This window comes from Tiliqua scincoides, chromosome 9, assembly GCF_035046505.1.
Source record: "Tiliqua scincoides isolate rTilSci1 chromosome 9, rTilSci1.hap2, whole genome shotgun sequence".
Classification (NCBI taxonomy): domain Eukaryota; kingdom Metazoa; phylum Chordata; class Lepidosauria; order Squamata; family Scincidae; genus Tiliqua; species Tiliqua scincoides.
The window spans coordinates 46752361-46778057 of record NC_089829.1 but is presented as its reverse complement, the minus strand read 5'-3'; the positions used below and the strand labels follow the sequence as shown (position 1 = coordinate 46778057).

The 25697-nt window shown below is 46.9% G+C and overlaps 1 protein-coding gene across 1 annotated transcript in view; it reads right to left on the bottom strand.

Moving 5' to 3' along the window:
* SMPD3 (sphingomyelin phosphodiesterase 3) overlaps positions 1-25697 on the bottom strand; it is a 190099-nt gene that overhangs the window by 53873 nt on the left and 110529 nt on the right. The window lies entirely within an intron of this gene.

The following is a 25697-nucleotide window of genomic DNA, read 5'->3' as shown; positions in this document are numbered from 1 at the left end:
TAATTGATTTCAATTAGGGGGCACCATTTTGTTGTTTTTAAAATCATGCTACTAGCATGCTGGAAACATCACCTCTGGATTTTTTCTAACTAATGCAGCTTCAGGGCCCAATCCTATCAAACTTTCTAGCACTGGTGCAGCCGCAATGCAGCCCCAAGGGAAAGGAACAAATGTGACTTCTGTGACTGCCTCCTCACCACAGGATGTAGCGCAAGCCTCATTGGCATGGTTGCACCCGCACTGGAAAACTGGACAAGACTGGGTCCTCAGATTCCTTAACAAACCGCTGCCCTCCCAGAATGCACTGGGGGATAGTAGTGCATTGAGAGTGGACTAAAGCTGTAGAGGAAATGCAGCCCAGGTCTTCCCCACAAGTACCAACATGTATTAGTACAGTTTAAACATGGGAAAGTGACGCTTACACCTTCAGACCAGAACTACTAGGCCCCAAGAGTAGGTCCCCCAGTTCAGTTCATGTATTTTCTCAGCCCCAATACCTGTAGTAAACTCCACCCTAGTTTAGTGTGTGTGTCAAACTCATGCCCTTAGATCAAGTTTGCAAGTATTTTGGCACTGTTTGAAGGTGCAATTAACAGTATGGAGTACAAATAGAATTCTGGAGCACAGAAGAGAAAAGGAAAAAGAGGGAAAAAAATATTTTCTTAAAAAAGGCCAGGCAAGGACTAGATGGGCCTATGGCCTGATCCAGTGGGGCTGTTCTTATGTTCTTATGTTAAGTTTATTTCACCTGGGCTTTGTTTCAAAATAAACACATAGTAATGACGGAAATAGTGAAAGCCATTCCTTGGGTCCTTGAATACCTGTGCAGCATCATTGTTTGTTGTTGTTGTTGCTGTTGTTATTAAGAGAAGAAGAAAGCAAATGAGGAGGACATTGCTGAGCAGTAAAAAAAAACCACAGAAGCACTACTCAGAGTAAGGATGTGGTGAGGATGAGCAGCAGCCCTGCAATCTCCAGTCATGAAGTGGCAGACTGGCAGCGGCGCCTTCTTTTGCCCACCGAGTGTCACTACTCCTCATCCTGTTCTGTGGATTGAAAAGATCAAGGGGAACAGAACAGCAAAGGAAGTGTGAAGAAGAGGAGACTGGTGGGCTAGAGTGTCTCCACTACTCTCGTCCACCACTCACACTTCCTCTTCTGCTCCATCTTCCTCTTCCTCTTCCTCTTCCAATCCAGGGAGCACGAGGAGAGTGATTGAAGTTATTTGCTGATGTGGCAGTGGGTAAGGGGGCAGCATTTGATGTGCCACCTCAGGTCTTGGGTGGGTCCTAAACTCAGTCCTGGAGAGCCACTCCCAGTCAGAGGAAACAGCAACAGAGCAACAGAGTAAACAGGCTGGATGGTGTGACTCAGCCAAGCAACTGCATACATGCTCATATAAGAGGAGGCACACCCAAAATGGAGATGCTGCCCATTGCTTTTCGCAGAACAAGGTCCTATATACACATAAAAAAAATGTCCCTACTGTCAATTCAAAAAGCAGGATTGCATTAGCAGCTTGGAATAAATTTGATAATCCCTTTTTGCTTGAGATTCTGCTATTGCTAAGGGTATTTGATTCTGGCAAGTAAGACTGGATCTTACTGAACACAATAGGCTTACTTCTGAGTAAGGTAAATCATACTGTTTTCAAACACCTGTAGTTATTGCTCATCTCAGCTCTGACTGCATCTTCGCCAATATTGCTTGCCAGTTACCTCCAGGTTGTTCCAATCCTTGGCAATATGTGTGCAGCATTTTATCACCTAAGCTAATCAGCCTTGAAATTACACAGAAATATGCAAGTGGCACAGGATGAAAATGGCAAGCTGTGTCATTTCAGGCAGAAGTAAACTGTGATCCTGGAGACAAGAAAACAGTGGAAGCCAATGGATGCTCTTTTTCCCTGTGAGAAGAACACAATGTGATAGAAGAGCAGAAGGGGCCCCTACCCTGGCACCGTGATTTCAGGCCTTCTGCTGCCACTCCTGCCCCATGCACTATTTCTTTCGAAAAACTCAAAGATGGAACTAGAACTTAAGACCCACATTCTGTAACCCGAAGCAGCCTAGCTTACCCTGCTCATGGTAGGACTAGCTGGGAGTTCTCTTTAATTTTCCATCAGTGTAGAGCAGAATGTAATAAGGATCCTGTTCTAAAGGGTCCAGTATCCACTCACTAAGGTAACTGGGGCTCTGTCCAATGTTCTCATTATCCAGGTCTGTGGAGCAGTCATGAAAAACTCTTGCAAACTGTTGGGGGCACCTTGGAATGCCTTGAAAATCCCTGCCTAATTGGTTAATGATCTGGAAGATTAGAAAGTTCTAATCTGCTGCTCTCTCTGGGGCAAATACTATGCAATTCTTAAGATGTGGAGAAGTTATTCCAAAGATGGCACATCTCTCTGGTGGGTAAGATGGCAGTCCTTACAAGAAGTTCAATTTCCATCTAATGGCCAGGTTCTCCTGATCTCCTTTTTACTACAAGGAACCACAGCAGATAAACTATAGCCACTGAGGCAGATTCCAGGGAAATGTCTCCATTAAAGATTCATAAATATACCTTAAAGTAAAAATGTTAGGAGCAATCCCAAAGGGCTTGTCAGATTTCTGGTTACATTTGTGGTTGACATGCCATAAGAATATCTTTCCTGCTTTTTAAAAATTGCTCATCCCAACGAGGACACTATTTCAGGCTAGATGAGGAGAAGGCAGAGTTTCAATGGAAAAGGGACAAGATTCTGACGAAAAGAAAGTGGTGATCAAGGAAACCGGACTGACTTGCCCTGTTTCATTTTCACACGACATATGGGGCTGGCCCAACACATACTGGTACTTGAGGAGATGCACCAAATGCCAACTACACCTCTTACCTGGTGGTAGACAAGCCTCTGATGCTCCTCCTCCTCCTCTGCCTACTTCCTGGATTCAAAAAGAAAAAGGGGACTGAAGTGGAAGGGAAAGTGTGCAGGAGAGGGCCGAGCTAGAGAATTCGAGACACTCTAGCCCACCACTCTCTTATCCTCTGCACTTCCTCTGCTGCTCTGTTCCCTTCTTTCTTTTCAAATTCAGAAGGCGGAAGGAGGATGAAATAGAGGTCCAGGCGTCATCGCTGCCAATCTGCCACCTGAGGCAGCCAACAGCCAACAGCCTCAGCCAGCGTCATGGAAGAGTAGGCTCTCTGTCTAAGCTGGCAGTGGCCCCACAGACACTGTGCTGCCTGAACCATGGCGTGGGGGGAATGGCTGGCACCATTCAGACAAGAGGAAGAGCCTCAGGGCCCAATCCTATCCAGCTTTCTAGCATCGGTGCAGCCGCAATGCAGCCCTGAGGTAAGGGGACAAGTGTTCCAACACCGTGAGGAGGTCTCTGTGAGGGCCTCCCAACCACAGGATGCAGTGCATGCCCCACTGGCACAGTTGCACCGGCACTGCAAAATTGGATAGGATTGGGCCCTCAAGCTCTACTCTGGACAGGCTACTTAGCAGCACCTGACAGGAAAACATTGTCTGGTTTCCCACAGAAGCTGGATTTGCACAGTGCTGACTGGCCAGCCCTTGTGACATGAGGTCTTAGAGCAGGGGTGCCCAAACCCCGGCCCAGGGGCCACTTACGGCCCTCGAGGCCTCTCAATGTGGCCCTCAGGGAGCGTCCAGTCTCCAATGAGCCTCTGGCCCTCCGGATTTGTTGAAGCCTGCACTGGCCCAACGCAACTGCTCTCAGAGTGACTGTTTGACCTCTTGCGTGAGCTGTGGGATGAGGGCTCCCTCCACTGCTTGCTGTTTCACATCTATGATGCAGTAGCAGCAGCAAAGGAAAGGCCAGCCTTGCTTTGTGCAAGGCCTTGTATAGGCCTTGAGCTATTGCAAGACCTTCATTCATTCATATAAGTTCATCTTTAATATATACATTTATGTAAATTTATTCAAATTTTAAATGTAAATTAATTCTTTTTTCCCCCCCAGCCCCCGACACAGTGTCAGAGAGCTGATGTGGCCCTCCTGCCAAAAACTTTGGACACCCCTGTCTTAGAGCAGCGTTGTGCATATTGCTGATTGTTTGGCCTGTATGCCGAACAGGAACCAGGAAGCATCCCTTTCCTTCTTGGAGCAGATTTTTATGTTAGCATTAAATGAAACAAACAGTACGGCTGGGGTCCCCACCCTGCACCCAGGCCCCCACCTTACCTCAAGAGGAGGCTCCAGGGCCAGGGAGCTGGGCAGCAGGAGGTGGGAGAAGCCAGCAGGGCAGGGGGAAAGGCAAGGTGAAGGCAGCACAGGAGAAGAAGGGAGGACTTGAAGCCCAGGGAAGGGCAGCTCCCAGGGAACTGCCTGTATACCTCCCCGGAGGGGCTAGGGGAGGATAGCAGGGAGGCCAGTGATGCTGAGGCTGGCCAGAAGCTGGGTGGCTGTGCAGCCAACAGCTCCTGCCCAGGACCCAGGCAGAAGCAGCCCAGCCAGGGAAGAGGACCTGGGTGCTGTAACCGCCTCTCCCTGCACCAGTGTGAGGCCTTCCCAGGGCTCCCTTAAAGGGCCAGCCAGCCAGGCTGAGCGGAGGCCTGCCCCAAGAGCTCCCTTAGGGCCAGCTGGGCTGAGCGGAGCCCTGTCCTAGGAGCCTCACAAATACAGAACTTGCAAGTGAGTCTTTGAGCAGCACAAAGAAGTTAGAAACACAAAAGCAAAACAACCCAGATAGGATGCCTGAAGGGGAGCGCTGAGGATGCCAACAGAACCCTCTGTTGACACGCATGTTGTCAACATTCACTTTGGACCAGGTACAGCAGTCCTCTGAGCAGAACTCATCCACCCACAAAAGTCCCTGCCTCCTCCTCTTTGCATGAGTTTCCATATGCAGTGCTGGGTTCTCATTATACCAAAGGGCTGGCTGTCAGTTGCAGTTGTTTTTCAAGGAAATACTCTGAGTGGAGAGAGCCAAGGTGGAACGAACCTCTGGGTTCCTGGGGGAACAGTGGAATTTCCAGCAAAGAGGTTCAAGAGAAGCCTGTGATTTCACTGATGAAAAAACAAAACCTGGTCTGAAAATGTCTTTCTTCAGATGAGACGCAGGCTCACACACGGACTCAAGAATGTTTGAAGCTGGTTTCCAGCCAGCATAATTCAAAACTGGACTACCTGTAAATGCAGACCCATCATCACCAAACCATATATGATAAAACTGGACGTTCAGAAGGGCAAAAGTAAACCAATAGCACCTTCCAGGGTGTGGGGCTGAACATTTATGGCTCTCAACTGAACTCTTTAATTCTGTTCCTAACACATTGATTCCTTACTGACAGGTAGCAACTCTCCAGGGCTTCAAACAAAACATTTTGCTACCTCAAAGATGGCAGTGATTGAATCTTCTGCAGACACAGCATAGGCTCTGAGCTACAGCCCCTCCCCAAGTCAACAATATGCTTTGGAATCATGTCTCCAACCAGGACCGGCCATCTATGTGGCCAACTGAAACAACTGCCGCAGGAGTTCTGGGAACAGTCCTGCCACCAACATTTCACAGATGAAAATACAGGCACACTTAATCTCATACCAAAGATGTAAGAGCATGACATTCCTCCCCTGCCCCCCTCCCAACTGTTTCTCCTCTCTCTGCTGGATGTGGTGTTTGGTTAAAAGTAAATACAAGTAGCCACCCCATATCTGTGGGGGATATGGTCCTACTGCTATAATGGATACCTGAAATCATGACTAATAGCAGACCCTAAATCAGGGATGGCCAAACTTGTTTAATGTAAGAGCCATCTATGATAAACTTCAGACGTTTGAGAGCCACAATATTTAAGAAGTATTTAAATTTTTAAATATATTTACTCACCATGATCATTAAACTTACATTTTAATCCAGTGGACTCACAGTTTATATCTGCTAAATAATTATAAAGCTTGAAAATTTCTTATTTATTTATTATTATTATTATTATTATTATTATTATTATTATTATTATTATTATTATTATTATTAAACTTTAGGTAAAACTATTGAAAGGATCCAGGAATTGCAACAATATTATTATTATTATTATTAAACTTTAGGTAAAACTATTGAAAGGATCCAGGAATTGCAACAATATTATTATTATTATTATTATTATTATTATTAAACTTTAGGTAAAACTATTGAAAGGATCCAGGAATTGCAATATTATTATTATTATTATTATTATTATTATTATTATTAAACTTTAGGTAAAACTATTGAAAGGATCCAGGAATTGCAACAATATTATTATTATTATTATTATTATTATTATTATTATTATTATTAAACTTTAGGTAAAACTATTGAAAGGATCCAGGAATTGCAATATTATTATTATTATTATTATTATTATTATTATTATTATTATTATTATTAAACTTTAGGTAAAACTATTGAAAGGATCCAGGAATTGCAACAATATTATTATTATTATTATTATTATTATTATTATTATTATTAAACTTTAGGTAAAACTATTGAAAGGATCCAGGAATTGCAACAATATTATTATTATTATTATTATTATTATTATTATTATTATTATTATTATTAACAGTATTTATATACCGCTTTTTAACGAAAAGTTCCCAAAGCGGTTTACAGAGAAAAATCAAATAACTACTGGCTCCCTGTCCCAATAGGGCTCACAATCTAAAAAGATGCAAAAAGAACACCAGCAGACAGCCACTAGAACAGGCAGTGCTGGGGTGAGGAGGGCCAGTTACTCTCCCCCTGCTAAAAAGAGGAGCACCCACTTGAAAAAGTGCCTGTTACTCAGTTAGCAGGGTTTATTTATCTTTTATTGTATTAATTATAATCCAAAAAGGACCTGAGCCAATGTATTTCTGTAAACTGTGGCCTGGCTAGAGGGGTTGCAAAGCACTAAAATTTGCAGGGAGCTTCACCGCAGCATGCAAGCAACCCCTCCCCCTCCCCTTTGGAGTCAGGTATACGCCTCCATTTTGCTCCCTCCACCTGGAAAGGCTCGGAAAGGGAGTGGCAGGGGTCCCTTGCACGTTGCGGTGAGGCTCCCTGCTTTGCACCCCGTCTAGCTGCAGCACTGTCCATAAGCCACATTTAATATGTCAAAGAGCCGCATGTGGCTCGCAAACTGGGGTTTGGCCACCCCTGCTCTATACTCTACTTACTGTGGCATTGCGAAGAATTCTGGGGTGCTACTCAGTGCAGTCATAGGGGAGGCTTCAAAGCGGGAGGTGAATGCTACCAAGAAGTGGGTTAAAGGGCTGTGATGCTAACAGGAAAGGAATCAGGCAGCGAGAATGCGAACAGGAAGCAGGCAGAAGGGTTGGAGGGCTGCGAGCAAAGATGAGTCATGAGTGTGACGGGGGGAATATGAGAACTATGGATAACTGAAACCGTGGAAACCATGGATATGGGGGGGGGGAACACTACTGGATGTACATCATTGTGATAATGTGCTACCAGACGTCCATACAGACTTTGGCAGCTGCAGTGCCTGAAATTGCAGGCTCTCTGACACTCAATGTCCACCATCCTCCTCTTCTTTCCTTTTATGAAGGAGCAATGGTGACAGCTTGTGCAATTCCAGGTGAGGGGACATCTTTTGACTGCTGCTGGGCTTTCTTGGGCTGGCCTCGTCAACTGGAAGTGAAATAAGAAATGCTCATACTTTGGGAGAAACAGATCCCTGTTTCGCTTCCTCTGAGACTCTTTCCTCCTCCCCAATGCCTGGGGACACATCGCAGCCAGGGGTGTACTCAAGGCAGAGTGGGGGGCAGCAGAGCTCCAGAACTTCTTTTATAACAGGAGTGATGTTGCAACAGCAGGGGCACTGAAGCACTAGCTCTGAAACACTTTTCAGAAGGACCTTCACTTTTCAGAAGGACCTTCACTGGGAAGAAGCATCAGGCCCAGCAACAGGCAAACTGAGAAATGTGCCTAGAGGCAGACAACCATCTTTTTTCCCCCTAAGAGCGGCTCAAGACACAGTATGAAGCTCAAGTTCTAACAAGGCTACAGTCCTATGCACTGAACACAGTGAGGCTTATTTCTAAGACAACCATCAGAGACCAACACTCAAATACACCCATTAATAAATTTCTCTGAGACATTTTTAAATCCCACTTTTCAATTTCTATACATTTATGTTAAACTACTGCAACCCACTCCAAGGGTTTGGCATGAAATGAACTAGTTCTTCAATGAAATATCACAAGTTTCCAAGCAGGAATAAGTGGTGGGAGAAGAAAATACTGTAATGAAGACATTTACAGTTGATTTTTTTCAGGGGGGGGGGAATTCTATAGTTTTGGTGGGGCCTGGCTAGGAGGGGTGACAAGATGAACTACTGTACTCTGAAATTTACCACTGCACCACTGGCCACAGTCCCATTGTCTCTGGAGCCATTCAATTTGATCTAAACTCAAAACACTCTGAATTTCACAGTGACTGCTCAGTGGAGCTGACTCCATTCACTTCCAAAACATGTTCAAGAAGAAGAAAAAGTGTTACTCAAACCTCTGCGTTTGCCCCAGTGTTTGAGCCTTTCAGAGTTGAGTCAAACAGTTTCCGGCTCACCTCAAATATCCAGCTCTGATCTCCATAAGCTACCAGCAGGCAAGAGTCTGCTGTAAACAATCTGTCAATTGGGCTACGCTATAAAAATTTGTTTCAAACAGGTATTCATAAGTTACATGAGATGCTAGAACAGGGATGCTAGAACATCAGGCTCATCTCTGCAGGAATCCTCAAAGACTGCAGCCATCCTTTATTTAATAAAATGGAGCCAGAAAGACGGAGCCGCATGTTTGGCATTAAATGAATTAAGAGCACCATGCGCTGGGCCTATTTATACACACACGAGGCACTGGGGAGATTTCAAATGCATGTGTATGTTGCCCAAGCAATGTGGAGACATACACAAAGCTCTTTGGGCCAGTGATTCATTCGACTTGGACTTCACAGGACTGGATTCAAATCACATTTCAGCTGCCAACACACCAGGTTGCCTGGTGATTGTGACTGTGACTCAGGATCAGCCCAAGCACAATGCTTCTTCCCCAGTGGTGACAGGAGTTGAACCCATAGTGGGCTCTGACTCCAGATGCCTGGTGTGCGCATGCACCTGTACATGGGTTGGAGGGAGAGCAACCTACAAACCACCACAAAGAAAGATCTGATCAAAGAAAGAAACAGCAGAGAAAACAGAAAGCAGCAAGTAAGACTCCAAACATCTGGGCTAGAACGGCTGGGGAGATGGTGTGGGGGTCAGTGCTTGGTACCTGGGGGGAAGTGGGCCCTGCCTTTACTGGTTCAAAGGCATTCCAAACATGATGAGGACTGAGGGGGCTGCCTCGTGACATTGGCAGGGGGTGTTCATCTGCCCGCTTTTCTCCTCCTCCTGCTGATCCCTGACTATGCAAAGGAAGAGGGGAGTGAAGCTGAAGAAACACTGTAGAGGAGAGAAGAGTGGTGGGCTAGTGCATCCACCTCTCTCCCCTCACTTTCACACTGTCTCATCTGCTTCATTCCTCTCTTTCTTTACAAAACTAGAGAGGAGGAAGAGGAGGAGCAGCATAAGCAAGAAAGGGGAGGGGTCAGGACCTGGCAGGCCAACTCAGATGCCCTAAGAGCATTTTTATTATTAAAGTATTTATTATTAACATATTATGATTAACAGCAGGCACCCCTGCTAACTGAGTAAGAGGCACTTTTTCAAGTGGGTGCTCCTCTTTTATTTAACAGGGGCAGAGTAACTGGCCCTCCTCACCCCAGCAGTCACCAGGCGAAAAGTCTTGAAGCTGCTGGCGCTGGGCCCATAACCTGTCGAGGAAGGAGCAGCCTCTTATCTGTTGCTGCCTGCGGAATGCAGCCTCAGAGACTCAGTCCACACGATAAACAGCACTTCAGACATAAATCCTTCATTATTTCAGTCTGTATTTACAAGGTAACGAAAATAACAGCAGCATAGCAAAGAAAACATAAAGACGGCACAACGAGCAATATACATGACCACCTGCCTTCCCACACATGAGGGCTCTTGCAGTCCTTTTAAAGCACTGTGTGCGAATTAGGAAGGGTGGTGTCTCCTCCTGGTGCTAGCTCAACACCTGTTACAATTAGTGAGCTCTCTTTTCACCTGACTCTTGGTGACTCAGCATTTTACACAGCTTAGGCCGGGGGTGCTCAATAGGTGGATCGCAATCTACCGGTAGATCGCGAGGCAAAATGAGTAGATCGCGGAGCCCTGTCTCTCCAAACTGTTAATATGTCAGTTTCGTCTAGTGACTAGACAAAACTGACATATTTAGCTGACACTAAACTGACACTGAAACGGACACTTATAGCTGCTTTTCAGGCATGCAGCAACAAAACTGACAAAACTGACTAGACTCCAGCAGGGGCTCCATACATTAAAGGGGGTGTCTGTCAGACGCTTCCTTCCCCCTTGGTAGATCTCCGGGCCTTGCTGGGTTTCAAAGTAGCTCTCGAGCCAAAAAAGTGTGAGCACCCCTGGCTTAGGCCCTACCTTATCCAGGCCAAATTTCCCCGGGGTTGTTTTCTAACCCTGACATCTTTTCTAGTGGCTGCCTGCTGGTGTTCTTTTGCATCTTTTTAGACGGTGAGCCCTTTTGGGACAGGGAGCCATTTGTTGTTTGATTTTGCAACCACTGTAGCCAAATCTGGTCTTTCCATAGAGCGGCCTGACAGCCATGTCCAGTGGCAAGCAGGGGGCAGGGAGTCAACTGGCAAGCGCCCTATTACTGCCTGGCAGCTGCAAGTCAGTCCACAGTCCACCACAGCTGCTGATGGGGTTACTCCAGGTGGCACGCCAGACTTCTGAGGATTGCAGCAATGGCAACTCCACCACTCCAACTGGCTCCGGGGGCAAAGTGGAGGGGCACTCACATGGCACAGTCGGGGGCTGTGAGCACAATTCAGAGTGTCTTACATTGGCCTGGGAGTGTTGCAAACATGCCATAAAGCATGTCTGCGGCTTCTTTCGAGTCAGGGAGGCTGGTACAAGGACGCTGGTGAGGCTTCAATCCTATATACCCTTTCCTGGGAGTAAGCCCCACTGAACAAAACAGGACTTACTTCTGAGTAAAGACATTATTATTATTAATTATTATTATTATTAACAGTATTTATATACCGCTTTTCAACTAAAAGTTCACAAAGCAGTGTACAGAGAAAAATCAAATAACTAAATGGCTCCCTGTCCCAAAAGGGCTCACCATCTAAAAAGATGCAAATGAATACCAGCAGACAGCCACCAGAACAGACACTGCTGGGGTGAGATGGGCCAGTTACTCTCCCCCTGCTAAAAAAAGGAGCACCCACTTGAAAAAGTGCCCCTTACCCAATTAGCAGGGGTCCTTACCCTGTTAATAATTATTAACAGTATTTATATACCACTTGACAACGGAAAGTTCACAAAGCGGTTTACAAAGAAAATCAAACAAACAACTAATGGCTGCCTGTCCCAAAAGTGCTCACAATCTAAAAGGAGGCAAAAGAATACCAGCTGACAGCCACTAGAAAAGGCAGTGCTGGGGTGAGGCACTGTCATGTATAGGATTGCAGATGTTCTCGTGCACATTTTGTTGATACGGCTGAATGTAACGCATCGCTCAGCTGCAACCACAATGCTCTGCTTTTTAGAAGGAGAGGCATCAAAGAACACAGTTGAACTGTGCCCATCAGATAGCCTTTGCCAAGGGCCACAATGGAAGGCCATAAAGCGTTTTGCTTTGCCAAGCAGGAGGGTCTGATCTCGTGGAAAGTTTTACTGGGTGCAAGGTAGAGCTGTTTGCATTCCTCTGTGTGCAGATGCATTAAACTATCTCAATGGAAAGAGAATCATTTCTTGTTATAATTTCTTGTAAAACCTCAAACTGCCCACCATGTGCAGAGGCCATGAGGGGAGAGGAAAACTGATGGCAAGGCCTTTTGAGAAATCCCACCTCTCGGGAGCCCCTCTTTCCCAATGAACAAGGCAGCAGCAGCAGCAGAAACATAGCCCAGCCAAACAGGCTTTCCTTTCACACACAGGCACACCAGTTCTCTTCCAAGGTGCATAATGCGTACAGGAGCAGCTCCGTTGAAGTAGGAGATGCAGTCATTTGTTCTAAATGAAACCCATGTGGAGGAAGGGATTCCTCATGGGTGTATCCCACATCTGGGAATAAAAGGTCCTTAATTCTGTTCTGATCATGGGCAGAGAAAAAGAGTCTATCCTGGGTGCATCTGGTGGTTGAAGACGATGAGAAGAAGAAGAGATGGCTGTGGGGTTGCTGTAGATTGGGGGGGAGGCTGTCACCCATCACCTTTTAGCCCAATCCTATGCATGTCTACTCAGAAGTAAGTCCCATTAGAGTCAGTGGGGTTTACTTTCCTGAGTGGATAGGATTGTCCTGTTTCTCTGCTACTGCTTGTCTTTCCACTCCCTGGACTGGAAAAGGAAAAGTGGAACACAGCAGAAGTGTAGAGGAGCAAAGAGTGGTGGGCTAGAACATCTCTGAAACTCCTCCAGCCCACCATTGTCCTTTACGGCTGGAATCGCTATAATAATAATATTTAATGATAAAATTTCACTGAAATAGGCAGAGGCCGAGTGAACACAAGGCTGATTCATGCATTACTTTGTTTAGACATACAGACAAGAAGTTTTAGATGTTCCTTTGAAACTAAAAGTGTGAACACCATGCAGATGAACTTATGCGTGCAAACCTGAGCATCATATGTGTCAAGCCTGGATCACACCCATGCATTTGTGCACGATGTGATTCCCCTGCACTATTACTGCACTTCCCAGTGACTGGCAGCTGAATGTGTAAACTGGTTCCATTGAACAGCACTGGGTTTGGAGGGAAAGTGACACAAGTACTTTTCTATTTTTTTAAAAACTTGCATAGCAGCAGCGAAGGTCTCAGTTAAGGTTGAGGCTGTGTGGTACACAGAAGACTCAGCCCTCTCCCCTTAAGCCTTGGTCCCAACAAAAATGGTCCCCCTTGGAACTGTTATTATCCTGGAAAAGGAGCTTCTGTTGATACTAATGGGAGCATCCTTTCAGGGGCTGTGATTTGGGGGAAGGGGTACTTCCAGTGGAATGATGTAAGGCGCGCCCTAGACCTCCTGATGGGCCAGCCTCTGCTCCTCCCACTCTTGGATATTCTAGCTCAGCACTCTCCTCCCCTCCCCTCCCCTCCCCTCCCCTCCACACTTTCTCTCTGTTCTCCTATTCCTTTTCCTATCCAGGAAAAAGAAGGAGAAGGGAGAGCAGTAAAAGTAGGTCGGCAAACAGAGGTGAGTGCCCCCCACCAATCTACTACTGAGGTGACCACTTCAGTTGGCCTCAATGGATGGGCTCACCCTGGAATCGTGGCAGTTCTGAATGGAAGGAAGTAGGAGATAGCAGAGGTGGACCTCCAAAACCTACGTCCTGAGTCTAAGGCTGAAAACCTCAGATCTGGCTGCCTAGCCTAGCTGAAGAGTCTGCGATGGCCCTTGAAAGCCTGAGACCAAGAATTTTGTCTGAGTTGGCAACCCTAATGATGACTCACTCACAAATGCAAGCACTGCTTCTATTCCTCAAGGGAACATCCGACATATGCCTTGTTGGATGCATCCCCAAACCTGAGATTTCAGAGACAGGCCTGGTGATGTCACAAGACTGCCAATCCTTGAAAAATGAGGGGGGAATAAAGCATGGGGGGAATAAAGCATGAGGAGGGAATAAAGCACCTCAGTACCAGAGCAAAACCACCCCTAGGGGAAAGGCAGAGCCACATAGCAGCCTCCACATTACCTGAATTTAACCTTGGCCACTGTCCACCTGAGAAAATAAAGGAATGCATGGAAAATGGGTTCTGAGCTGTCTGAGACAGATCAGGAGAGAGAACCTGGGGTCCTTGTGGACAGCTCGATGAAAGTGTTGATCCAATGTGTGGCGGCAGTGAAGAAGGCCAATTCTATGCTTGGGATCATTTGGAAAGGCACTGAGAATAAGACAGCTAATATTGTAATGCTGTTGTACAAATCAATGGTAAAGCCACACCTGGAGCATTGCTTCCAGTTCTGGTCGCCACATCTCAAAAAGGATATAGTGGAGATGGAAAAGGTGCAAAAGAGAGCAACCAAAATGATTACTGGGCTGGGGCACCTTCTCTATGAGAAAAGGCTACAGTGTTGGAGCCTCTTCAGCCTAGAAAAGAGACGCCTGAGGGGGGACATGATTGAGACATACAAAATTATGCAGGGGATGGACAGAGTGGATAGGGAGATGCTCTTTTCCCTCTCACATAACAGCAGAACCAGGGGACATCAACATTGTTGGGGAGAGTTAGGACAGACAGAAGAAAATATTTCTTTACCCAGCGTGTAATTAGTTTGTGGAACTCTTTGCCACAGGAAGTAGTGATGGGATCTTGCCTGGATGCCTTTAAAAGGGGATTGGACAAATTTCTGGAGGAAAAGTTCATTACAGGTTACAAGTCATAGTAGGTATGTGCAAGCTCTTGGTTTTAGAGGCAGGCTGCCTCTGATTGCCAGGTGCAGGGGAGGGCACCAGGCCACAGGTTGTGTCTGTTGTCTTGTGTGCTCCCTGGGGCATTGGTGGGCCACTGTGAGATATAGGAAGGTGGACTAGATGGGTCTTTGGCCTGATCAGCAGGGCTCTTCTTATGTTCTTATGTAAAAGCAGGGTCATTTTGGGTAAAGTAGCATCCCCATCACATGTGGGAATGGTCCTGTGCATGCCTAAGGAAGCTCAGACTGGCTGTGGCCCCCTGATTAAAGCAAACTTTTGAAAGCAAACCCAGGCTTGCCACTGCAACATGGATGAAAAGCTGTTTGTTGACACAAACTGGACCTTGACAAAAGCAAGGTTTTTTCTCCAAAGGCTCCAATTGGGCAGTACCTGGAAGGGGTAAAAAGCCTCCATGCACCCACTAGCTGACCTCATTAAATATTTTTAAAGTAGCCAAGTCTTGTCTCCAAATCCTTATTTGGTGCAGAGGAACAGTAGCAGAAGCATGCGGATCTGTGGACACTAAGCTCTGTTTACAGAGAACTGGAAAGGAGCTGTGTTTGCAAAACACCTTTGAGTCTGGTTTAGCCTCCGGATTCATAAGAGCTGCTGGAACTCGGTTTATATCTAAATAAATCTCAACTTTGTGGGTAGTTTGTTTAACAAATCCCTGTGAAGGTAGAGCGATGCTTGCTTGGTAGTCTTAGCAAACAGCTGCAAAGGAGAAAGAAAAAGAATGAAATGTGCCCAAAAATGCCTTCCGTATCCCTGACTTAAAGATCTGAGGGCCAGATTCAGAATCTCCACAACTGTGTGAATTCTAAGAGGGTCCTCGGCTCAGGCAAAATGAGAACTCCTGGGACTTCCCTAAAACAGCCATACCCAGAGAGATCACAGTTTGAAATAAAGTCCCTGATTGTGATGAATGATGGGCAGCCACTCCTGAGAAGCCCGGCACACGGGACTGCAGCGGTGACGAAAATGGCTGCCGCTGCATCCAGTGCACCCCAGGCAGCTGCTGCTGCCCCCTTCTCCTGAATAGGCGAGTAGCCCCACAATAGGGCTACTTGATTCCATGGTGACGCAAGGCTCAGGTTGAGGCCTCCGTGTCAGGTGGACAGCCCAAACAAAGATCCTCCAGTCCTGCCTCCCTTCCGCCCCACTCCCTCCCCCAGCACGCCTCCTCCCCGTCCTCCCTCCACCTCCCCCGCCCTGGAATGCCTCCTCCCCGCCTTCCCCCATGCCCCCACCTACATCTCCGCTGCCCAGCAATCTGTGCAACCGCCAAATGGTGGAGCTCTGGTGCTCCACTGGCACTGAGGGCAGTAAAGTGCCTTAGGGCATGTTTGTGACAGTGCGCGCCAGCAGTGAGCCAGTGCACACTGCATAGGATTGGGCCCTAAGTGAATCCTACATAAGATGAACCAGCCAATAAAAGAGTAGGGTGGGGGTTAAATAGGGAGACAGCCCAACCCTCTAACCGTGTCATGAAACAGGGCCTTCTCTGTGCTGGCACCAGGTCCTCTCAGAGGTCATGAAAGGTATGAGTCACTTTCAGTTTTTGAGGTCTCAGGCTGTTATAAAATTGTAAAAAATGACAACACATGAAAGCAAAATAAGCCTCCCCCCTCCCCAAAGGTGTGTGAACATTTAAGCATTTTACATCTGCATGTCTCCCAGGATGCACTTTCCTGGAAGTAAAACCAACTGTACACTTACTTCTGAGGAGACACACATAGGCTTGTACTGTTATTTGTCTAAAGTGGCAGCTCTATGCTGGGAAAGCATGTCACATTTGGTCTTATAGGGATACATACATATAAAAACAAGTTGTGAAACTAATCAAATGCCTCCCCCCCCCCATTAACATGTGCTTACATTTGATGCCACTTTTGAGCTTCAGGCTCAAACCAAACGGCCCTCTTGGCCCCCCTCGACTGGCTCTGGATGACACCATACTGAGGGTACCCTTCTTCAGGGAGGCCAGCCACAGCCAGATGGTGGGAACTTTTCAAACAAACAGTGAAGACATTTTTACCCCATCAAGCTGAAGGGGTGCGTGTGCCAGCTGGGTTTGTTCTGATTGTTTCGTTTTCTTTTGTTATTGAAATTCATTAGTTTTATGTAATCGCCTGATCTGATTACATAACCCTCCTTCAGTTTTCGTTTCAGATGAAAGGCAGGATATAAATTTTAAAATGTACCTATTAGATTGAATGTACCTATAATTAGACTGAGAGAGACAGACAGGTTTTATGTACCTGTCTGTCTCTCTCAGTCTAATTATAGGTACAAACTGTAGAACCAAAGGTTTCCGCCTTGATCAAAAGTTCTGTTTTGCTCACTAGACTAAGGCACAATTGTGCAATCATAGTGTGAATTCTCGTGAGATCTGAGTGAGGCCCGAGATCTGAGTGCCTGAGAGATGCACCAAATGCCACCTTCCCTTGTCTGGGGGTACATCATTCATCTTCTTTGCTGCTGCTGCTCCCACTGCATGGATTCAGACAAGAAGAGAGGAATGGAGTAGAAGGGGGCATTTGGAAGATAGGAGATAACCATCCCCTTCAGCAGCACAGATGCCTTGTCCCTTTCTCATGGTGAGATTTTTAGCAGAGCAGCATTAATACCTTATACCAGGGGTGTCCAAAGTTTATGGCAGGGGGGCCACATCGTCTCTCTGACACCGTGTTGGGGGCCGGGGGAAAAAAGAGCATTAACTTACATTTAAAATTTGAATAAACTTACATAAGTTTACATAAATGAATATATTAAAGATGAACTTATATGAATGAATGAAGGTCTTGCAATACCTCAAGGCCTATACAAGGCCTTGCACAAAGCAAGGCTGGTCTTTCCTTTGCTGCTGCTACTGCATCACAGACGTGAAACAGCAAGCTGTGGAGGGAGCCCTCATCCCACAGCTAATTCGAGAGGTCAAACAGTCGCCCTCACTCTGAGAGCAGTTGCGTTGGGCTAGTATGGGCTCCAATGAAGCTCAATGAGCCTCTGGCCCTCTGGGAGACTGGGGGCTCCCTGAGGGCCGCACTGAGAAGCCTTGAGGGCCGCAAGTGGCCCCAGGGCCGGATTTTGGGCACCGCTGCCTTATACAGTTCCATCCTGGTCAGCCAAATTTTGTCATCCCAGGGTAACTAGCTTTCAAACATTTTTCAAGGTGTCATAGAGGGGAATAAGTATAATGAGCTTAGTTGTTGCTAGAACTTCCACCAGTGACCCTGGAGAGACACTGCGAATCAGGGCAGATGGTCCTGGGGGAAAACCACAATTCACTGGAGAAGTCTGAAATCTCCCTCTGCTCCAGATGGCTCCTCCAGGGGCTTGCAGGTGTATTGATGCAACTCTTGAGAAATAACATTCCTGTCTATTGGTTTGTTCTCCACCACTCCTGCAGCCCAATCAAAATCCATTACCAGAAGTCAATGGAATTAATGCAGACTGAACAACCCTCAGACCATGATATCATTGATATATATTACAGCTTGTTCTACAACTCAAGCATGGTTAGATACTCCCTGCTCATTTTTTAGGAAAGCAGAAGTAATACAGCATTGACACCTTACACTGTTCCACCCCACTCAGCGGAAATTTTGTCATCCCTCAATGCCGAGCTTTTAAAGTGCCTAATGGGGCGTAGAAGAGGGTACTGAGCATAATGGGGGAGGCTTAATGAGCTTAATTATCAATAGATTTCAGAGGACAAGGTGATTTCTATTGGTGTAATGATCTGGAATTCTACCTAGGTGCACACAATGTGCCAGGGAGACAAACAACTGAGCAGCCTCCATGGCTGTTTTATAAGGGCCAAAGTACACGTTAAGTTAGAATGTTAGATGCATCAATGTGTAGTCACAGGCTGCAATCCTATACACATTTACCTCTGAGTAAGTCCCATTTAACTTAGTGGGACTGACTTCCAAGAGGACATGCGTAGGATGAGGCTGCACATTCATTTACAACCAAAGCAGTGTACGGCTAAGTGTCAAATTCTACCCGCAGCACACTAGTTTGTGTGTATTACACTAGTTTGGGGTATTTAAGCCAGAGTCCCTGAGGCAGTTCATGGCTGAACACAGTCACGTTCTGGCAACTCCTGCGACGCCGCTGGAACCAACCGTATTGGCCTCTGCCTTTCCATTGGACCATTTCAGCGACGTGGAGAGGGGGGATTTGCTGCATGAGTAACAGACTATCCTCAATATCTACTTCAGCCAGGCTTCGTGCACTGGAGAGGACACTCTGTTCCAGAACCACCATTCAGAGCACGATACCATAGTCTTCCGAGACTGAAGGATGCCAACAGTAGGGGTATTTAAGTCTTTTGGGGGCTCTTTTTTCTGCCAAAGATCAGCCTCCCACCAAAAGTAGCTATTTAACTCCAAAAGTGCCACTGTAGGATTATAGTGGCTGCCTGTCAGCCAAAAAACCTGAATCATCAGTGATTATGGATTGACTGAAATGGATTAGCAAGATGCTGTATGTGATCAAATTAACATATTACAGAAAGTCAAAGGAGGAGAACGTGACAGATAAATATGTACTAAAATCGGTTTTCTTTACAAATTCTTAGAGTGACAGTTTCAAAAATAATGTTCACCCATATCAGTTAATCAGACATTGGATGTATAAGGTAATTTAATACAGAACCATTAAATGTTGGGTTAAGTTCAGAAACTTTACATTTTTTCATTAGACTGTTTTCTTCTCCTGCCACTTATTTCTACTTTGAAGCATATTAAATAGTATTTGCATGTGTAGGCGGGGGGTGGGGGAAGAGATGCATGGGTTGTAGCAAGCATGCAGGCCTCCACGTGGGACATCTGCACCAGACATTTCTTTAGATGGCTGATGGTGGTGAGACGCATTGTCGTGCCACTCACACGAAGTGTCTGAAAGCAGCTAGTGCAGATCAGAACGACACTTGGTGGTTTGAACTGTGTACATTTGTGATCTTTGCTGAATTTAGAGCTCCTTTTGCACACTTGCTTCTGCTGTAACAGAAGTTAAAATGCATCGTCAGATGCAATTCTAATCTCCCTGAGTTATGAACCATGACACTGAAAAGGGCCATTTTCTCCGACAGATGCTCCACCATAATTGAAAATGCTTTGCCATTAGGTTTTTCTCCCTAATAGATATACATGTTGAGAATGCTGCACTGGAGTGATCCATAGTGTTAAGCAATTTGTAAAATACTAGCAAACTTTTACTTAAGCAAACAGATACACCAATTGCAAAAACCCATGGAAAGCAAACACCCGGAGTCATTGCAGAACAGCCCTGAAAACAGTTGCACTGTACAAAGGAATACAGTTTGTAGAGTACCCACGGTCAGTTCAAGACCTCCTGGTGCCAGAGTAGCATGCCAAATTCTTTCCCCCAAACTGGGGGCATTCCGGGACTGCCACGTTTCCTCCACTCCTTCCTGCTGCAGGGATTAAAAAAGAAATAGGGAAATGGAGTGGAAAAGTGTGATGGAGAGGAAAGTGGTGGGCTAGAGTATCTCCACTGCTCTCTTCCACACTTCCTCCTCCAGTCCATTCTCCTCTTCCTTTTCCAATATAGGAAAAGGGAAGAGGAGAAGAGGTTGAGGCAGGTGCCTTTATGCAAATCCGCTGCCTGAGGTGACCATCTCAGTTGGCCTCCTGGACCAGCTTGGCTCTGAGGTCAGCTCTGAAAATTTTGTGGCTTCCAGAAGCCACTCCAATGCCAGAAAATCTGTACACGCTCTGGTGATGTGTAAAAGCCAGTAGCACAGCTAGAGGGGGTGCAAAACTCGAAGTCCTTCGGAACCATTCAGGGTGCTGGGAGCAAAACGGAGGCGTTTTATCTTATGTGACTTGTCATTAAGGACCCATGTCCATGTTCAAAAGAAGCCCATTCTATCGCGAGCAAGTGAACTGGTTGGAAAAGGAATCCTCAGCCAGATCTGCTGCAGGAACTGGTCCTGAGTCAACCACAAAAGCCCTGTTATTTATGCACCATATGAGTGCATGGAAGTCGAGCAAGATTGCTTAGATTGGCTCTGCCACCTGACCTCCAGGTGTTTACAGGAAGGTCTGAACAGAGCTTTTGGTTTGCTGAAGTCCCTGATTAGTGCTGACAGAGGTCAGGTAGGCCTGCAAAGTCTACAGGCCCCTACCCATCTTAGGGCCCATCTGGCTGGGTTGATACCTAAGAACATAAGAACAGCCCCACTGGATCAGGCCATAGGCCCATCTAGTCCAGCTTCCTGTGTCTCACAGCGGCCCACCAAATGCCCCAGGGAGCACACCAGATAACAAGAGACCTCATCCTGGTGCCCTCCCTTGCATCTGGCATTCTGACATAGCCCATTTCTAAAATCAGGAGGTTGCACATACACATCATGGCTTGTAACCCATAATGGATTTTTCCTCCAGAAACTTGTCCAATCCCCTTTTAAAAGCATCCAGGCCAGACGCCATCACCACATCCTGCAGCAAGGAGTTCCACAGACCAACCACATGCTAAGTAAAGAAATATTTTATTTTGTCTGTCCTAACTCTCCCAACACTCAATTTTAGTGGTTCTGGTGTGGTGTGGGAGGTTAAAGAGTGTCTCTCCATCCACTCTGTCCATCCCCTGCATGATTTTGTATGTCTCAGTCATGTCCCCCCCTCAGGCGTCCCTTTTCTAGGCTGAAGAGTCCCAAATGCCGTAGCCTTGCAAGGAAGGTGCCCCAGCCTAGTAACCATTTTGATCCTGTGGCAGGGAGTTCCACAGACTAACTACACACAGGGTAGCGCTCGCCCCTCTCAAGTCCGCCTACAGTTTGCCCCAGAGAAGTCAGGAGGAAGGGAAGAGGAGGAGGCTCCTCAGCCCACCACCCAGTCCAGCGGGGCGGGAGAGGGGGACGTTTGTCCAGCCCTCATCCCTGCCATTCACAGAACGGCCTGCGCAAGCCACTTGTACCCACCCGTCACGGGCTCTCCCTCCGCACAGTAGCCGGCACCGCAGTAGACCACCCTCCTCCGCACTGCCTTTACGCCAGCTGCGCAGCCAGCGCAAGCAGCGAAGAGCGCGGGCATTCACTGAACGTTGCGGAAGGTACGTACCTGATCATTACCACTGGTAGTGTGGACACCCGCTGAGTGGCACCATGGGAGTTGCACTGCAGGGATTCTCCTTAGACACCCAGCAATGTGGTGCCAGCACTAGTCACCAATCATGTGTGTACTGAGGGCATACAATTTTATGCATAAATGTGTAGAGGCCAAGGGTGAAGGCACAATATCACTCACATTCTCCACATGTTCATAGCTGCCTGCATGTCACACAAATGGATTTAGAGATGGGGTTGGTGTTTGAGGTTGGCCCTACTGAGCATTTGCTTAGCGTCTAAAACCCTCAGGTGGCCCCATGGTGGATCCCTCAGACCATTTCTGAGCTGGTAGCCTTTCGGGGGGGGGGGTGACAATGCAACTCAGGCAGGATAGGCCCATGGGGGGCAGTTTGCCCAGGGTCCTCTGAAGCCTGGAGCCAACCCCAACTAGGCACTTGCTTAGATCCAATGGGTACAAACTGCAAGAGAGGAGATTCCAGATGGACATGATGAAGAAATTCCTGACAGCCAGGGCAGTTCGGCAGTGGAGCAGATTGGGAGGGAGGTGGACTCTCCCTTACTGGAGATCTTCAAGCAGAGTCTTGACAGCACCTGCTGGAGATGCTCTAGGAAGATCTCCTGCCACAGGCAGGGGGTTGGAGTAGATGACCTTGTGGATACCTTCCAACTCTGTGATTCTATGACTGTGAAGAACATGGTGGGTGGGGATACGTGGGGTTTAAATTGCCTTAAAAAACTGATTAGCTACCAGCAATGTAACTGGGCTTAAATGCAGCCCTTGGCGAGATGACTTCAATTAAATCACACGGCCTGCTGAGTAATTCGGCAGGGGCAGTCACTCAAAGCCAGTTTCCACAGCAACTTCTACCCACTTAACCCTCCCCTCTATCTGGCATCAGCAGGGTGTGATAAAACACCGAGATGCAAGAAGGTGACATGGGGTGAGGAGGAGCACCAGCCTTAATATCTCCTTCAGCATGTTGGCCGCTGATTATCTGAAGAGTACAACTCAGATTCAAATCTTTCTCCAATGAATTGCTCTCAGTTGCTAATTTGGAACATTGAGGCGACAGAGAAGTTTATAGGCTTTCTATGGGGGTGGGAGAGCTTCAATATAAATCCATTCTGCACTGTCCTCTTACCCACTCATGTACTTATACAGCACCCCTCAGGCTCTCTCAGCTAGGAAGGAGGCGGGCTCAGAAGCCCAGCCTTTCTTACCAGGAGCAAATGGCAAAATAAATGCTTTTGGGTCAGAGGCTTTAATAAGTTGAGTCGCACAGAGTCACTCATTCATTTAATGCTGACGGCCTCAGCCAATTCTGCCTTTAAACCACTCGTGCTCAGAAGCAGACATACTGCAATTTCTGACTGAAACCCAATGCACGTCTACTCAAAAGTAAGCCCCATTCAAATCAATGGGACTTACTCCCAGGCAAGTGTGTCAAGGATTGTGGCCTGAGTGTGCAAAGCACTTCAGAAGAAATATCTTGATGCAACTGTCAACAAACCTATAAGGTCAGTATTATTCTCCCCATATTGCAGAGGGGTGAGGCTGAGGGAGTGGCTTCTCTAAGGACACTAAGAGCCCAACCCTAAGTAGCACCTGCTCTCCAATGGTATAGTCCCCCCCCCCAAATAAAACATGATGCAGGATTGGAATTACGGTCGGGGCAAAGTCTTGCAGCCTCCCCCCCCCCTGTGGTTTCACCCGGCTTTGCCCCCAGGACACTATTTACAAAAACAAGGCAAAAAGGGACTGGATACATTGCAGTTCATACCTAGTTTGTTAGCAGAGCTGAGAAAGCCCCAGTCCCACTCCTCTCCAGCTTGTACCAGTCTGTGTACACAATGCTGACCTAGAAGCACCAATGCTCTGACACAGGGACAAGCTGGAGGTTTGGGGCAACGAAACTCCTGGCTGTTCTCTTCTCCCTCCCCATTTCACTTCAGGTTTTGAAGCTGAACTGAGGAACACCTGCCAGTTAAATGAAAAGAAAGAGTTCTTGTTGGCATCCTTCAGTCTTGGAAGACTATGGTATTGCGCTCTGAATGGTGGTTCTGGAACAGAGTGTCCTCTCCAGTGTGCGAAGCCTGGGTAAAGTAGATGTGGAGGACAGACTGTTACCCATGCAGCAAATCCCCCCTCTCCATGTCGCTGAAATGGTCCAATGGAAAGGCAGAAGCCAATACAGTTGGTTCCAGCAGCGCAGCGTCGCAGGAGTTGCCAGAACGTGACTGTGTTCAGCCATGAACTGCCTCAGGGGCTCTGGATTTTGCCTCAAGGTTGACTCCTGAAGCCTTTTCCACAACTGGATGTAGCCACAAGGCAGTGGAGGTTTGGGATCAGAGTTTTCCTTCTCTCAGATGAGCTGCCTTCTCAGGCTGACGAGTCCCAACTACCCGGTGGCTGTTTAGTCACCTCTTAACAACAAGTACAGCCAAACTGAGGGCCTATTCTTATCCCCAGCCCCCAGGGGAATTGTTAATAAGAGACAATAAAAGGCTAAGGGCTCAGTAAAGGCAGTGCCACATTTCGCCCCTGGCACTCAACTGAACACCCAGGGGCTCAGCTTCTTCAGCTGCCCTGATCTGCTTCCTGCTCACTAAAAGTGAATCAGAAAGGGGCAACCCAGCCCCTTACCTCATCATGCTGCTCCTTCCCTGCATAGTCCTTTTGAACAGAAGAGTAAGTCTGGGTCATGGTGGGAACACCCCCACATCCTCCTGCATGTCCTGATTTATTTAAAGGGACTGAGTGAGGCAGGAGCAAAGTGAGGAGGCGGGTGGCTGGACTGCCACCCCATGTGGTTTCTCTGGTGGGGCCCACATCAGTGGGTTGCTCATGATCTTGGGAGATCACCATACAAGATCACTAGCAAAGATGAGATGCAACCCTGGGACATCCTGATTCTTGGCTCAGTCTTTTCAGTGCTACACCAACTCACAATGCAGGACTGTGTTTGCCTTTCTAGCCCACAAGGTATTCAGAAATAAATGGCACTTTCGTGACCAGTTTATCTGGGGATAAATGCAATGGAACGGTGTCCACCTGATGCCACTTTTCTGAATTTTCCTGGCACACTTGCTTAGGTGGCTGGGAGGAAAAATATCCTAACCAAGGTGTCAGGCTAGATCACCATTTCATTTTGACATGGAACTCAGAGGAGCTCCGGCTGACGTACAAGATTCTGCCCCACCTCATTCACAACAACCCTGCAAGTTAGGCTAGGCTGAGAGCAAGCAACTGGTCCAGGTTCTTAAAGCAACAATTCTAATCATGAAGCACACCGGTAATCACTGGGTTAACGCAGCGCATCAGTGCTTGTGCTCTTAGGAAGGCACAGAATGCGCATGAATTTCCCTGACAAAGATGGAAATGAGAGTCATCCATAATTGTTGTTTCTCCAGACCCTCTGGTCTACTGATTTCAAATACCCACTTTTGTTTCAATAGTTGTCACTCCTACCTTGCCAGTAGTATTCCACCCACTCTCAGTCTTGACCCATTAGGGTTCTATTCATCCACTTTCACCTTCTCAGTTATTGCTTGCTGCTTCCACATTTAATGCTGAAGCGGAGACTGCAAAGCAAAAAGCGCTCCTATCTTGCACAGGTTTCTTACTTTGCAACTGTATGTCAGTCATAATGTGCCTGGCATCTTGCCCTGGCAAGCAGGTTCCTCATAGCATGACAATTGGGGATGAGTATTTGAGGAGGTTCAGGAAGATCAAGCTGGGTCTGATTTCAGGGATAATGACTGCTTTGGAGGAACTGCTTAAAAAACCAGATTACCTTAATTTAGAAATTTAACTTATACACTAAAAGATGCTTGTTGAGAACATGACGATCCTAGAATGCTGATCCCTGTCATAAACAATGTCTGCATGTTTCTCATCAAGAGCTATGTGGAGCTGATTCCTTGCTCAGAGTGTTGTGGACAAAATTGTCTAAGAAATGCACAGAATTGCAGCATAAGAGGCCACAGCATCAGCACCAGAGATTAACTGCCTCTCACTAGGCACACAAAGTGGATCAAAAGCAGCACAGATGCCCCCAAATAAGTGTTGTGATACCTCCAAGAGCAA